Source organism: Saccoglossus kowalevskii, chromosome 4 (genome assembly GCF_978046115.1).
Source record: "Saccoglossus kowalevskii chromosome 4, keSacKowa6.1, whole genome shotgun sequence".
In the NCBI taxonomy this organism is placed as follows: Eukaryota; Metazoa; Hemichordata; class Enteropneusta; family Harrimaniidae; genus Saccoglossus; species Saccoglossus kowalevskii.
Window position 1 is genome coordinate 45,644,765 of NC_140644.1, and position 15,297 is coordinate 45,660,061.

At 39.7% G+C, this 15,297-nt stretch overlaps 1 long non-coding RNA gene across 1 annotated transcript; it reads right to left on the reverse strand.

Moving 5' to 3' along the window:
- Positions 1-1,049: 1,049 nt before the first annotated feature.
- On the reverse strand, positions 1,050-15,257 carry LOC146747421 (uncharacterized). The gene is made up of 3 exons (XR_014929237.1): positions 15,132-15,257; positions 2,351-2,490; positions 1,050-1,198 (listed from the first exon to the last, which is right to left on the reverse strand). It is a non-coding gene; the product is annotated as an uncharacterized LOC146747421 (long non-coding RNA).
- Between the last annotated feature and the right edge of the window lie 40 nt (positions 15,258-15,297).

Here is a 15,297-nt window from a genome sequence, read left to right on the forward strand (position 1 = left end):
AGATACCTGTGGAAAAGCTGAAAATTAACTAATTATGCAAATTAGGTGATTAATATGCACAAATATTTATCGAAAACAATCAATCTCTGCATAGTCCTTGAGTATGTAAGTAAATTAACGAGCATGGATTTTTACCAAAACCTAATCAAATCTGCGCATTGGCCCAGAGCATCTATGCACCAAGTTTCATCAAAAACCGATGTATGGTTCTTGAGATAGCAGTGGAACAGTCGGACACACATACACACACACACACACACACACACACATACACACACACATACAGACACACTAACTGCAAAGACTCCCATTTTGTGCTTCGCACATGGGAGTCAATCATGATTCACATGGAAGTCCATCGATACTGAAAATCGTCGACTTCAGTCTGGTTTACCTTATTTCCCAACTTGCAAAACTGATTTGTATCTCAGCCCTGTTTTTTTTTAACTGATGGTACGGGCAAGGTAAAAATGTATTTGGAAATATGACATTGGGTGACATTGTAATGAAATTTCAGGCGGTCTACTTTTTAATTCAGCAAGAAAAAAAAATTTATAACATTTTAGATTAGTTTCTGCAATACTGTCTTTCGTCTTGGGTGGCCCAACTGACGGCGTTGAAAGTCTGTGTAGCTGAAGTCCCCAAAATATTTTTGATGATTATGTTTCGAAATTTTGAACCCCAAATAACCCCACCATCCGTGAATTCGCCCAGGGCGATTTTTCGGATGGGCGAATTTACAGCAGAATCCGGTACATGTAATTGAGAATTAGAATAAATTTTTTTTTTTATGTAATTCCTAATTCATTGTCCGTGTACATTTTTAGTCTTAATTTTTCCCACTAAAATGTAGCCACTATTTTCCTAAATATATTTTTGTGTTGTTTCTGGCCTTTTATACTTAGATGGTACAAGGCAGCAAGTGCATCATTAATCTATCCATTCATTTATTTGATCAAGGTTGTAATAGTTATGCTATGTTTGAATATATCGGCATAACCAAGCATGCAAAACACTCACTAAATATACCATTAATGAACAACACTCAATTATGTATTGGAAAAATGATTTTATCTGAAAATGTTACTTGAGAACATCAACAATATGAGGATTGCATGTATACACATACAATAAATAAACAAGTAACTTCATTGGTAATATCTTTATGCTTCAGACAGCTTAGCAATAACAATAGGAGCTGTGGAAAGAACAAATGAGGAAATTAACAAGGCAAAGACTTTGGGCATCAAGGCAATATTACCTTATTCTATACTTGTGTGCAGTCCATACATACATTTGGACTCGTAAATAAATAAAACATTCCCTAGAAAACAGTTTTGTTAAGTTTACGACATTGTCATTCATAAGATACGCACACGGTAGCACCAAAGCAGCAGCAGTTAACATGTACTATTAGAAGCACATCTCCATTGCATTTGGTGTATGAACTAAACCATTAAAATATTTACAAGTGTATGCACAAATAATAGAGCAAATATGGTATGTGCATATATGGGCAGCAAATCTGATGTGTATGTTCTTATGGATATAGCAATGTTAACATGTGTATATGAATGAGCATGAAGGACCTATAGTTGTGTTCCCGCACAGCTCCTTAGCACGGGCTAAGAGGTCAAATTCCTTAGCCCGTGCTAAGAAAATGTGCGTGAACGCTTAGCACAGGCTAAGGAATGCTAAGTACGGGTTAAATCTGATCCGAATTTAAGACGCGGTCTAGACCTTAGCACGGGCTAACGAAGTATGCGCGAACGCTTAGCCCAGGGCTAAGCGCCCTCTGCGGCGACCTTTGGGTGTGAAAATTGTCCCATGTTCGTATAACGACACTATTCCACCAGTCATTACTCTGTGCTTGCTTCCACACTAATCGGGTCACTGTAGTATAGCGTACAGCAGCTCCAATCGTAGACAAAATAAATTTGGTTTGCTGTATACGACATGCATTAATAAAACTCTGTATTCTGTTACGCCCGTTGTATACTGTTTATGTGCATCCAAATAAGTGGTCAGTCTTCTCTCGCGTTCCTGTGCACGTCGCTTCAAAATTAGAACGAAACATGCCAGTAGCAGAAATAGAACCTCGCGCGTGTCATCCATTTTTCGTTCGTAAATAGCGGCTTACCAAAGGTCACTGACTAATGGCATCCCTTAGCCCGTGCTAACGACTGGCCCTCCCTGTGCATGGACGCAATTGGGTCTAGCCGAAATGCAAATATGCTAGATAAGCCTAAATCAGCTTAAATCTTAGCCCGTACTTCGTGTAACGTGAACAACAACTTATGTTGCCAGCATGTGCATATACATGGGGGGGGGGGGGGGGGCAAATACTCACTAAGTCTTAATACAGCAACAAAACCAATAAACATTTTAACTGAACTCCATACAGCTGCTCGTTGTTTTCCTTGTTCTTCTGCCAAATCTACTTTATCTACCTCTTTTCCTCCTGCAGGTGCCAGTCGCATCATAGTGTATCTGTAAATAACCAATCCTAATGAGAACCTTTTATTTATTAGATTGCACAGGTCAAACTAGCAACCTCCATACAGAAAAATACAATATGGAGACCAGTAAACAAGTCATTGGCTCACAACTTTGCTGGTTTTCCTTGCATGACAAAACTGAAAAGTTCTGAAACTGTAAATAACATATCTAAACGTGAATAATTCTGACTGTAGATATTTTATGGTATTCTTATTGTGCACTGCTCAGTCCCTGTTGTTTATTTGTTGTTTTTGTATTGTTTGTTGTAAATTGAGTAATATATAACAAATATTGGTATGTACAAAACAAGCATTTACAATGCTAAGTCTCTTTTCTGTATTCCATCACTAGCAGGGATCTACAAGTATGGGTATACATATGGTTAGATGCTGCTGTGATGCAATCAGTCATTACTGACAATGTACTGTAATTGGCTGAACATATTTGGTTAAATCACTAAAATATGTAATGTTCAACCAAAATCCAGTAATCCAAGTTTGAACAAAATTATGCAGCCATCACAAACATCAGTTTTTAAAATGATGAGCATCCATGACCCAGTATGTATGAAATTCTGGACACAACTGATCACTATTTTAGGAATTTAGACAAAGTTAATTATTAATTTTGGCAAAGTTCAAGCACTGCTGATGAATGTGTGAAGTTAAAACTTGATGGTTCAATAGTAAACAGAACTGAAAAGCCATTTTGAATCATAACATGAAATGACTGACATGATATTCAATGAAGTTGTAAAGTTGTTATTGCGATAATTCAGAGACATAAAAAAAACATTATTGTTCAATTATATACCAAGATGGACAATAGCTGTCTATGTATAACCAAGATCTGGGTCTGTTCGGCCATCTTAAATCTGATGGTCAAACAAATACATGTATGGATATGAAAGCATGAATGGATGCACAGATGTATACAAACATACAGAGGTCACCCCCTGTTTTCAAAACTAAATTAGCTAATACATGTAACATGAAAAAATCCAAAAAAAAGGTAGTACAGCAACATATCTAAGCATATGTTGGTAACAAAAATAATAGCCAACGAGGTATGTGTGAGGCTCGAAATCGGTACTCTGCGCCACCAAAATAAGCATTATGCACCACCTAGTTGTGCCACCATTCTGCGCCATCGAGAAAATTCATACTGTGCCCCATGTGGGGTTCAAAATGAAGTTACGGCAATGATTTTCAATCCTGTTTATCAATGCAATCGGGATGGTGTTGTGTGAAATACTGTACATTTGTAGGGGCATCGAAAAGTACAAAATTATTGGAAACTAACAAATCATTCTGCTCTCATCATTTGCATACAAACTATTTTTGTATTCAATCTAGGTCAATTGTAACAAAGTTTAAACAATTTTCCATTCTTGATGATTAATTTTACAGTCCTTTTTTTTATCAAAATTGCCCACTAGTTTGGCTGTCATTCTGCGGCATCAAAAAGCATTGTGATGTTGTTTTATATAGCGCAATCTAGGTCTACCGTTACATAGTTGAAACAATGTTTTCACTTCATTGTACTCATTCCACCGGCCACTTCTTTTGTATTTCATCATGGAATTTTATGAAGTTCCGATGCCAACAAAATCCAACTCCACCACACTTGTGTGTCTTTGCACTGTCTATTAATTTACAAAAACAGACGTGCTCATAGCTTCACACACACTACTGTAATTCGCACGGTTTCATACTCGTAGTCACGCGATGAGTGCAACCCAACAAAACGTAATTGTAATAATAAATGTAATTGCTTTGTCAGGTGTTGATGTTGGTTTGCTTGTGAAGCTACCAACAAAATTGTAGCTTTCTGGTTTGCTACAATAAACATTGTTTTGAAACATTCCTGACGCATCCAGACTTCAAGTCACCGAAGCTACTATAATCCACTTACATTCATTTTCATGGTTTTGTGACCTTAGAATTAACCGTTGAAATCCTGTGTTAACAGGGCTATGTCTCTGACACTGAGTCTCCTCCTTGTTTGTTTCACAGATTATTCATTTGCGTGTCAATATGTCCGACTCAATGTTATTGTGGGGCGCGATACGTTGCGGTTATGGAAATGTAACGAAATATAGTATGCAAAATTATCTGCTACACAATCAGCACCAATCACCACAGAAGAACAACTTAATGAAAACTCAGAATTTATTCACTAACGGAAAACCCGCTGGAAATCCGGAGACTTACAACTCGATATCAACGATATAACACAAATTGTAAGAATGATACAGAATTGGCAGTATGCCCTTGATATACATCGATAAACTCTTGACCGTGTAAGAAAATTAGTGGGAAAACTTCTAATTGGATGAATATAAAAATTGAAACAAAAGAACACACTGCGGTGGTTTCTACCACGTTCGCATTCATGTCGTCGTCTCACTTCAGAATCCGTATTTTGCAACAATGTACAAGTCAGAATACAGTATTATTGAACTTGTATAAAATGAAATGAATAAAGCGATTAACAAATATTGCATGTTTCAATTACAATGCTTCACAGATAAATGATTCAGAAATTACTCCGACAGTTGTGCTTCCCATGGAGCTAAAAAAAAAAGATCTTTTTTTAGCTCCGTGCGCTACCCCTTTGGAAATTTGCTTGTTTCCAATAGCTCCGTACTTATTTCCCAGAAATCTCATATAACAGTATTTCATGCAAATCATCCAGATTGCGTTGATAAACAGGCTTGAAAATCATTGCCGTCTACGAGTCTATGATTTTACATTTTTAAAAAGCTTGAATTGGGGCACAGTATGAATTTTCTCGATGGCGCAGAATGAGGAGCACAGAATACGGTGCAGAATGGTGGGAAATGCGCCGGTGCATTTCGGTGGCGCAGAGTATCGATTTCGAGCCTCACACATACCTCAGCCAACACGATTCTCAATTAATAATATGGCTCGGCTTCGACTGGCTTCCATATGAGGTAGTATTCTTGTGTTCTGTTTTTTCTGTTCTTGATATAGAGAAGTTGCTATTTATGTTTTTAACGTCTTTCATATCTTGTCTTGTAAGAGTGTCCAGTCCGTGATTTGAACTTGCAATCTTTGAGTTCCCAGCGCACTGTCTTGTCCACTGTACCACGAGTGTCTTCACACATATTTAGCTTTATTGCAAATTAGTGTTTGCGAGAACAGACGGGCAGACGTGGGAATTGAACCCCTGTCCTCCTGATCACTATGTAGAATACTGACCCACAAAGACCACGATGGATTGACTGGTTGTGTTTGCATTTGATGAGACTATATACTGTAGAGGGGGTAATTATTCACTGGGTTTTAATTTAGCTTATTTCGCTGACTGGAAAAATGCGCTAAATTAAAACACAGTGAATATGTAAAATTTAGCATAGAACACATTATCTAAATGACGAAACCGTGAATTTAAAACCCACTGAATATGCCCGAATTGGTAAATCAGTGAAATTTAAACCCAGTGAAAATTAGTCATTTTACAGTAGTGTGTATATATTTAGAAATACAACATATTTCTATTATTGACTTACAATTGTCCAATTTGCATTGCCCATACCTGACCTAACCCTAACCCTAATGCCAAGACATGTTCCTGTTAATAATTCCATTGCCCATACCTGACCCGACCCTAACCCTAATGCCAAGACACGTTCCTGTTAATAATTCCGTTGCCCATACCTGACCTAACCCTAACCCTAATGCCAAGACATGTTCCTGTTAATAATTCCATTGCCCATACCTGACCCGACCCTAACCCTAATGCCAAGACACGTTCCTGTTAATAATTCCGTTGCCAATACCTGACCTGACCCTAACCCTAATGCCAAGACACGTTCCTGTTAATAATTCCGTTGCCCATACCTGACCCGACCCTAACCCTAATGTCAAGACACGTTCCTGTTAATAATTACGTTGCCCATACCTGACCTGACCCTAACCCTAATGCCAAGACATGTTCCTGTTAATAATTTCGTTGCCCATACCTGACCCGACCCTAACCCTAACATGTTCCTGTTAATAATTACGTTGCCCATACCTGACCTGACCCTAACCCTAATGCCAAGACATGTTCCTGTTAATAATTTCGTTGCCCATACCTGACCCGACCCTAACCCTAACCCTAACATGTTCCTGTTAATAATTCCGTTGCCCATACCTGACCTAACCCTAACCCTAATGCCAAGACATGTTCCTGTTAATAATTCCGTTGCCCATACCTGACCCGACCCTAACCCTAATGTCAAGACACGTTCCTGTTAATAATTCCGTTGCCATACCTGACCCGACCCTAACCCTAATGCCAAGACACGTTCCTGTTAATAATTCCGTTGCCCATACCTGACCCGACCCTAACCCTAATGCCAAGACACGTTCCTGTTAATAATTCCGTTGCCCATACCTGACCTAACCCTAACCCTAATGCCAAGACACGTTCCTGTTAATAATTCCATTGCCCATACCTGACCCGACCCTAACCCTAATGCCAAGACATGTTCCTGTTAATAATTCCATTGCCCATACCTGACCTGACCCTAACCCTAATGCCAAGACACGTTCCTGTTAATAATTCCATTGCCCATACCTGACCTAACCCTAACCCTAATGCCAAGACATGTTCCTGTTAATAATTCCGTTGCCCATACCTGACCTGACCCTAACCCTAATGCCAAGACATGTTCCTGTTAATAATTCCGTTGCCCATACCTGACCTAACCCTAACCCTAATGCCAAGACATGTTCCTGTTAATAATTCCGTTGCCCATACCTGACCTGACCCTAACCCTAATCCCAAGACACGTTCCTGTTAATAATTCCGTTGCCCATACCTGACCTAACCCTAACCCTAACCCTATACCTGACCCGACCCTAACCCTAATCCCAAGACACGTTCCTGTTAATAATTCCGTTGCCCATACCTGACCTAACCCTAACCCTAACCCTAACCCTAACCCTAACCCTAACCCTAACCCTAACCCTAACCCTAACCCTAACCCTAACCCTATACCTGACCCGACCCTAACCCTAATCCCAAGACATGTTCCTGTTAATAATTTCGTTGCCAATACCTGACCTGACCCTAACCCTAATGCCAAGACATGTTCCTGTTAATAATTCCGTTGCCCATACCTGACCTGACCCTAACCCTAATGCCAAGACATGTTCCTGTTAATAATTCCGTTGCCCATACCTGACCTTAACCCTAATGCCAAGACACGTTCCTGTTAATAATTCTGTTGCCAATACCTGACCTGACCCTAACCCTAATCCCAAGACACGTTCCTGTTAATAATTCCGTTGCCCATACCTGACCTAACCCTAACCCTAACCCTATACCTGACCCGACCCTAACCCTAATCCCAAGACACGTTCCTGTTAATAATTCCGTTGCCCATACCTGACCTAACCCTAACCCTAACCCTAACCCTAACCCTAACCCTAACCCTAACCCTAACCCTAACCCTAACCCTAACCCTAACCCTAACCCTAACCCTAACCCTAACCCTATACCTGACCCGACCCTAACCCTAATCCCAAGACATGTTCCTGTTAATAATTTCGTTGCCAATACCTGACCTGACCCTAACCCTAATGCCAAGACATGTTCCTGTTAATAATTCCGTTGCCCATACCTGACCTGACCCTAACCCTAATGCCAAGACATGTTCCTGTTAATAATTCTGTTGCCAATACCTGACCTGACCCTAACCCTAATCCCAAGACACGTTCCTGTTAATAATTCCGTTGCCCATACCTGACCTGACCCTAACCCTAATGCCAAGACATGTTCCTGTTAATAATTCCGTTGCCCATACCTGACCTGACCCTAACCCTAATGCCAAGACACGTTCCTGTTAATAATTCTGTTGCCCATACCTGACCCGACCCTAACCCTAATGCCAAGACATGTTCCTGTTAATAATTCCGTTGCCCATACCTGACCTGACCCTAACCCTAATGCCAAGACACGTTCCTGTTAATAATTCTGTTGCCCATACCTGACCCGACCCTAACCCTAATGCCAAGACACGTTCCTGTTAATAATCCCGTTGCCAATACCTGACCCGACCCTAACCCTAATGCCAAGACATGTTCCTGTTAATAATTCCGTTGCCCATACCTGACCTGACCCTAACCCTAATGCCAAGACACGTTCCTGTTAATAATTCTGTTGCCCATACCTGACCCGACCCTAACCCTAATGCCAAGACATGTTCCTGTTAATAATTCCGTTGCCCATACCTGACCTGACCCTAACCCTAATGCCAAGACACGTTCCTGTTAATAATTCTGTTGCCCATACCTGACCCGACCCTAACCCTAATGCCAAGACACGTTCCTGTTAATAATCCCGTTGCCAATACCTGACCCGACCCTAACCCTAATGCCAAGACATGTTCCTGTTAATAATTCCATTGCCCATACCTGACCTAACCCTAACCCTAATGCCAAGACATGTTCCTGTTAATAATTCCGTTGCCCATACCTGACCTGACCCTAACCCTAATCCCAAGACACGTTCCTGTTAATAATTCCGTTGCCCATACCTGACCTGACCCTAACCCTAATGCCAAGACATGTTCCTGTTAATAATTCCGTTGCCCATACCTGACCTGACCCTAACCCTAATGCCAAGACATGTTCCTGTTAATAATTCCGTTGCCCATACCTGACCCGACCCTAACCCTAATGCCAAGACATGTTCCTGTTAATAATTCCGTTGCCCATACCTGACCTAACCCTAACCCTAATGCCAAGACACGTTCCTGTTAATAATTCCGTTGCCCATACCTGACCCGACCCTAACCCTAATCCCAAGACACGTTCCTGTTAATAATTCCGTTGCCCATACCTGACCTAACCCTAACCCTAATGCCAAGACACGTTCCTGTTAATAATTCCGTTGCCCATACCTGACCCTAACCCTAATCCCAAGACACGTTCCTGTTAATAATTCCGTTGCCCATACCTAACCCGACCCTAACCTTAATGCCAAGACATGTTCCTGTTAATAATTCCGTTGCCCATACCTGACCTGACCCTAACCCTAATGCCAAGACATGTTCCTGTTAATAATTTCGTTGCCCATACCTGACCTGACCCTAACCCTAATGCCAAGACATGTTCCTGTTTATAATTCCGTTGCCCATACCTGACCCGACCCTAACCCTAATGCCAAGACATGTTCCTGTTAATAATTCCGTTGCCTATACCTGACCCGACCCTAACCCTAATGCCAAGACATGTTCCTGTTAATAATTTCGTTGCCCATACCTGACCTAACCCTAACCCTAATGCCAAGACATGTTCCTGTTAATAATTCCATTGCCCATACCTGACCTGACCCTAACCCTAATGCCAAGACACGTTCCTGTTAATAATTTCGTTGCCCATACCTGACCTAACCCTAACCCTAATGCCAAGACATGTTCCTGTTAATAATTCCATTGCCCATACCTGACCCGACCCTAACCCTAATGCCAAGACACGTTCCTGTTAATAATTTCGTTGCCCATACCTGACCTAACCCTAACCCTAATGCCAAGACATGTTCCTGTTAATAATTCCATTGCCCATACCTGACCCGACCCTAACCCTAATGCCAAGACACGTTCCTGTTAATAATTCCATTGCCCATACCTGACCTGACCCTAACCCTAATGCCAAGACACGTTCCTGTTAATAATTCCGTTGCCCATACCTGACCCGACCCTAACCCTAATGCCAAGACACGTTCCTGTTAATAATTCTGTTGCCCATACCTGACCCGACCCTAACCCTAATGCCAAGACACGTTCCTGTTAATAATTCCGTTGCCCATACCTGACCTGACCCTAACCCTAATGCCAAGACACGTTCCTGTTAATAATTCTGTTGCCAATACCTGACCTAACCCTAACCCTAATGCCAAGACATGTTCCTGTTAATAATTCCGTTGCCCATACCTGACCTGACCCTAACCCTAATGCCAAGACATGTTCCTGTTAATAATTCCGTTGCCCATACCTGACCTGACCCTAACCCTAATGCCAAGACACGTTCCTGTTAATAATTCCGTTGCCCATACCTGACCTGACCCTAACCCTAATGCCAAGACATGTTCCTGTTAATAATTCCGTTGCCCATACCTGACCTGACCCTAACCCTAATGCCAAGACACGTTCCTGTTAATAATCCCGTTGCCAATACCTGACCTGACCCTAACCCTAATGCCAAGACACGTTCCTGTTAATAATTCCGTTGCCCATACCTGACCTGACCCTAACCCTAATGCCAAGACACGTTCCTGTTAATAATTCCGTTGCCCATACCTGACCTAACCCTAACCCTAATGCCAAGACATGTTCCTGTTAATAATTCCGTTGCCCATACCTGACCCGACCCTAACCCCAATGCCAAGACACGTTCCTGTTAATAATTCCGTTGCCCATACCTGACCCGACCCTAATCCTAAGACACGTTCCTGTTAATAATTGCTCAATAATGATACTCTGTTGTGCACTGTTTGGGGGTAAGTTGCATTGATGTCAACTGATTAAAAAACTCTCGTTTAATTATTTTACACTGTTACAAGTTGTTAAATTGAGAGAATAAATGTGTGGACAAATATTTGAGACTTATTTTGGTGTAGACAACTGTCGTTTAATAATTTTACACCATTACAAGTTGTTAAATTGAGAGAATAAATGTGTGGACAATTATTTGAGGCTTATTTTGGTGTAGAAAAGTCACGTTTAATTAACTTCCACCAATTACAAGTTGTTAAAGTGCCTGTGCAATGCCCACCCACACGCTTTCCATTTTAGACCTGTGCCCCACTGTAATGGGCAATTATTGATTTTTTTGCTGAAAATGATTACTCGTATCCAAGTAAATTTGAGATATTTCCCGTGCTGTAGCCACGCCCACCTATCCTTAAACGGTCGACTGTTTCCGGATTTCTGACTCTCGCCGAAAGTGTGCCACTAAATGCTAAAATATGAGAAGAAGCCATACCCCTGGGCCGTACTTTTATATCACTGTGTCATTCAACGTACAACTGTACTTTTAAACGATATACATTTTTTAATCGGCGTTTCTTTTTTTTTTGTCTATTTTATTTTATTTTTGAGAGAGCGAATTTTCAGAAGTTGTTTTCATAACAAACTTTTATGATGGTTAAACGTTGTGTTGTGGGCGGTTGCAGTAATGCGTATAGTCATAGTGTAAGTATTTACACGTTTCCAATCGATCCGAAGGTGCGAAATCAGTGGACAAAAGCCGTGAAAATAACAGGGAAAGGTTGGGGTGGACAGCGTCATATGCAGTGTCCACTTCACCTCAGATTCATTTTTTTTTGAAAAACTGTCCTTGTCCATGACAAAACAACTAGATTTTAACGAGAAACGCCGACAATACAAAACGTTTTCGAAAAAATAGATTTCGGACCAGCCCATGATCACTGAGACGAATTTCAGAAGGGAGAAAGACGTCGAGTATGTGTTTCAAATGATTTGATTTTTTTGCGATCCTGATTATCGATTTATAGAGACCACCTGTGTTATGTAAAAGGTAGCAGTAATTTTGATAATGACACGAAAACGAAGCATCGGACAAACAGGAAATTACGCAGCCCTCAGGCTGTTTTCATTTTCGCAGGCTAAAAGTGTCTGAATTGTTCGGTTATTGGTGTTGAATATCGAATTCACACCTTTGTTGCCTTTACTTGCAGCTTGATCGGCATAATAATTTACGGAATAAGAATCTGGGCTTGAGCTGTCAATGTATTTTTTTAATATGATGTCATAATTATGAAAATCATGCTAAATCCACTCTGAATTTGTCTGTATGTGGAGTCACTCTCAATTATTTTTATTATCCAATTAAACGCCGCCATTCACACACTTGTCCCCCTCATGACCCAACGCGTTCACAACGCGGCAGTCATTTATTTAGTAACTGGGTTTTGTCGTTTTTTTTTAACTATTTCTCTATTTTATAAATCAACAGTGTCTAGTAACCTGCTAAATAACAAGACGATTCCGGCGTCAAATTTGATTTTGTCCAATGCCAGAGTCCAGCGACAGTGTACAAACGTGCTCCGGTGACTAGCTACACCAGACCGGACATATTTCGCATCTGACTCAACCCCATGCAACAAACTTGATAATATGTATTCATTATGGTCCATTCTTCCTCGACGAACAAGTACACAAGTTGCAATTTAGTCAAAGATGAGAAAACAGCACAAGAAATTTGCTTTATTTACACGTATCGGCAATGCAAGCTACTCAGCAACTTCCCCTGCTGACGTCACAGGGGGAATTTCTGTATGCAAATAAGAAGCTAATGAGAAGTCTCAGTTTAAAATACACAAAAAAAAAGTTGCCGTAGACCGAGTTTAAAACGCATTTTTTCACATAAAAAAAATAATTTATGCTTAAAAACATAAAAATTAATAATATTATGTATCAAAGGATAATTTTAGGTGTGAAAATAACAGCCATTTCACAGGCACTTTAAATTGAGTGACTAAATGTCTCAACAAATATTTAATACTTATTTTGGTGTAAACAACTCGAGTTTGATTAATTCCCACAATTACAAAGTGTTAAATTAAGAGAATAAATGTGTGGACAAATATTTGAGACTTATTTTGGTGTAGACAACTGTCGTTTAATTAACTTTCACCATTACAAGTTGTTAAATTGTGAAAATAATTGTGTGGACAAATATTTGAGACTTATTTTTGTGTAGACAACTTTCATTTAATAATTTTACACTATTACAAGTTGTTAAATTGAGAGAATAAATGTGTGGACAAATATTTGAGACTTATTTTGGTGTAGACAACTCAGTCTCGTTTAAATATTTTACACCATTACAAGTTGTTAAATTGAGAGAATAAATGTGTGGACAAATATTTGAGACTTATTTTGGTGTAGACAACTCAGTCTCGTTTAAATATTTACACCATTACAAGTTGTTAAATTGAGAGAATAAATGTTTTGACAAGTATTTGAACCTTATTTTGGTGTAAACAACTCGCGTTTGATTAATTCACACAATTACAAGTTGTTAAAATAATGAAATAAATATACTGGTATCATTGGATATTTGATTTAATTGTGAAACTTTCTAACAACATGTTAACTACTGACTTTGAACCCTCAATCAACAATTCCGCAGACACAGTATAAATTCCACAACACCACAGAAGATATTGGTCTATTGCCTGAATTGTTTTGCGTAATATAGGGAACGCCATCGACACTTTAACAAAACTTACCTTGACTTGGGTCTTGTTTATCTCTTGTCACAACCTGGAAACTGTTGAACAAATTGCGCGTCGTCCAGTTTAAGACGCAAGTTATTTTATTTGTATTCATTCAGTTTTGCATGGTGGAGTTTTGAGAGGTTTATTATTTTTTTTGCGACGTTTTTAGTTTATTTGTTACGGTTTGAGGGATTTCATTTTATTTGATTAACGTTTTTAAGGTAGCTCTGAGCAGGACTCGAACCCACTGTCTTTTCACGCTTATTTTGTTTTATCTCGATGGCACGCTTGTGTACCATGCCATGACGTTGGTCGTTGAGTGGTGTTCATTTTTCTAACTACTCCAATGTACCGATGAGTTGAACGGGAAAGCCAAAACGATTGTTGGTTTCTGATTGCTTCGGTTCTGGTGAGTGTGTATCTAGTGTGATTCGAACCCATGTTGTTTGTATTGGGCGTTTTTTTATTTCCCATGTTGGCTATGCCGTAATATGCAACCACTTCCCCGTTTTATTGTGCTTTTGTGATTGTTTAATGATATCTTCCTCACCCGTCACGCCATGACCCAGTTTCAACCACACGGCCATTTTGCAATGAAGTGCGTGACCCTTGGCGTGACCCGACTGACTATATGATTGTTCTGTTCAACTGTTAAGCTAGGATTTATTACCGTTATTATCATTATATTGTCACGTGATTTGTTTTACCTTATGTGTAATGTCTTAAGTATCTTTATTGTAATTTGTATTTACCAATTCGTATATACATGTACCAAGGAAACGACCCCGATTGAAGGTCATGTATTTTATGACGTCACCAATTCGTGTGTAGGTACAGCTTCTAGAACCGTGCCAATTATACACATACTCTATTAATCTAAATTTCCCTTATAGTGTAAAATAACATAATGCCCTAAGTAGATTGTCTGAATTAAAAATTGGGATGGGACAATTTATCCTGAACTCCAAGATTCGGGTAATTTGTTTGACTTGAATACAACATTAAAGTTTATGAAGAGCATTAGTAAATAATGTTGTCCATATTTGAGTATTTCATTTGATGGAAAGAGTTCCTTTTGCACTCCTACACTCCAGCACTGCCCAATTTACTTGTATGTGATATATGCTCCTCCTTAGAACACGTAGAGGGAGCTTATACAATTGAATTGTGAATGGTGCAAAAGGAACTTTTTCCGTAAACTGTAGATACATGCACACGTACATGTATGCTGAAATTCCTATTGATAACGACACCCTGCACAAAATCGTAAGGCTTCGATTTGCACTACAATGCCATAGGCCTGGGTTTGGGTACACTGATGTAACATACATATCATGGAGGTAAAATAATATATAAATATAAAGTGTACTTACCAACAATACTTCCAACTTACACAATACTTTAAATACGCACATGCACTCCGCAAATGTTAGTGCTCAGCTGATCTATCAGAAACAACTCTTCGTATTGGGTGAGACGGTACGCATTCTTTGACAATTAGCCAATTACAACACATTTCTCATCATGCTTTTGGTCGAA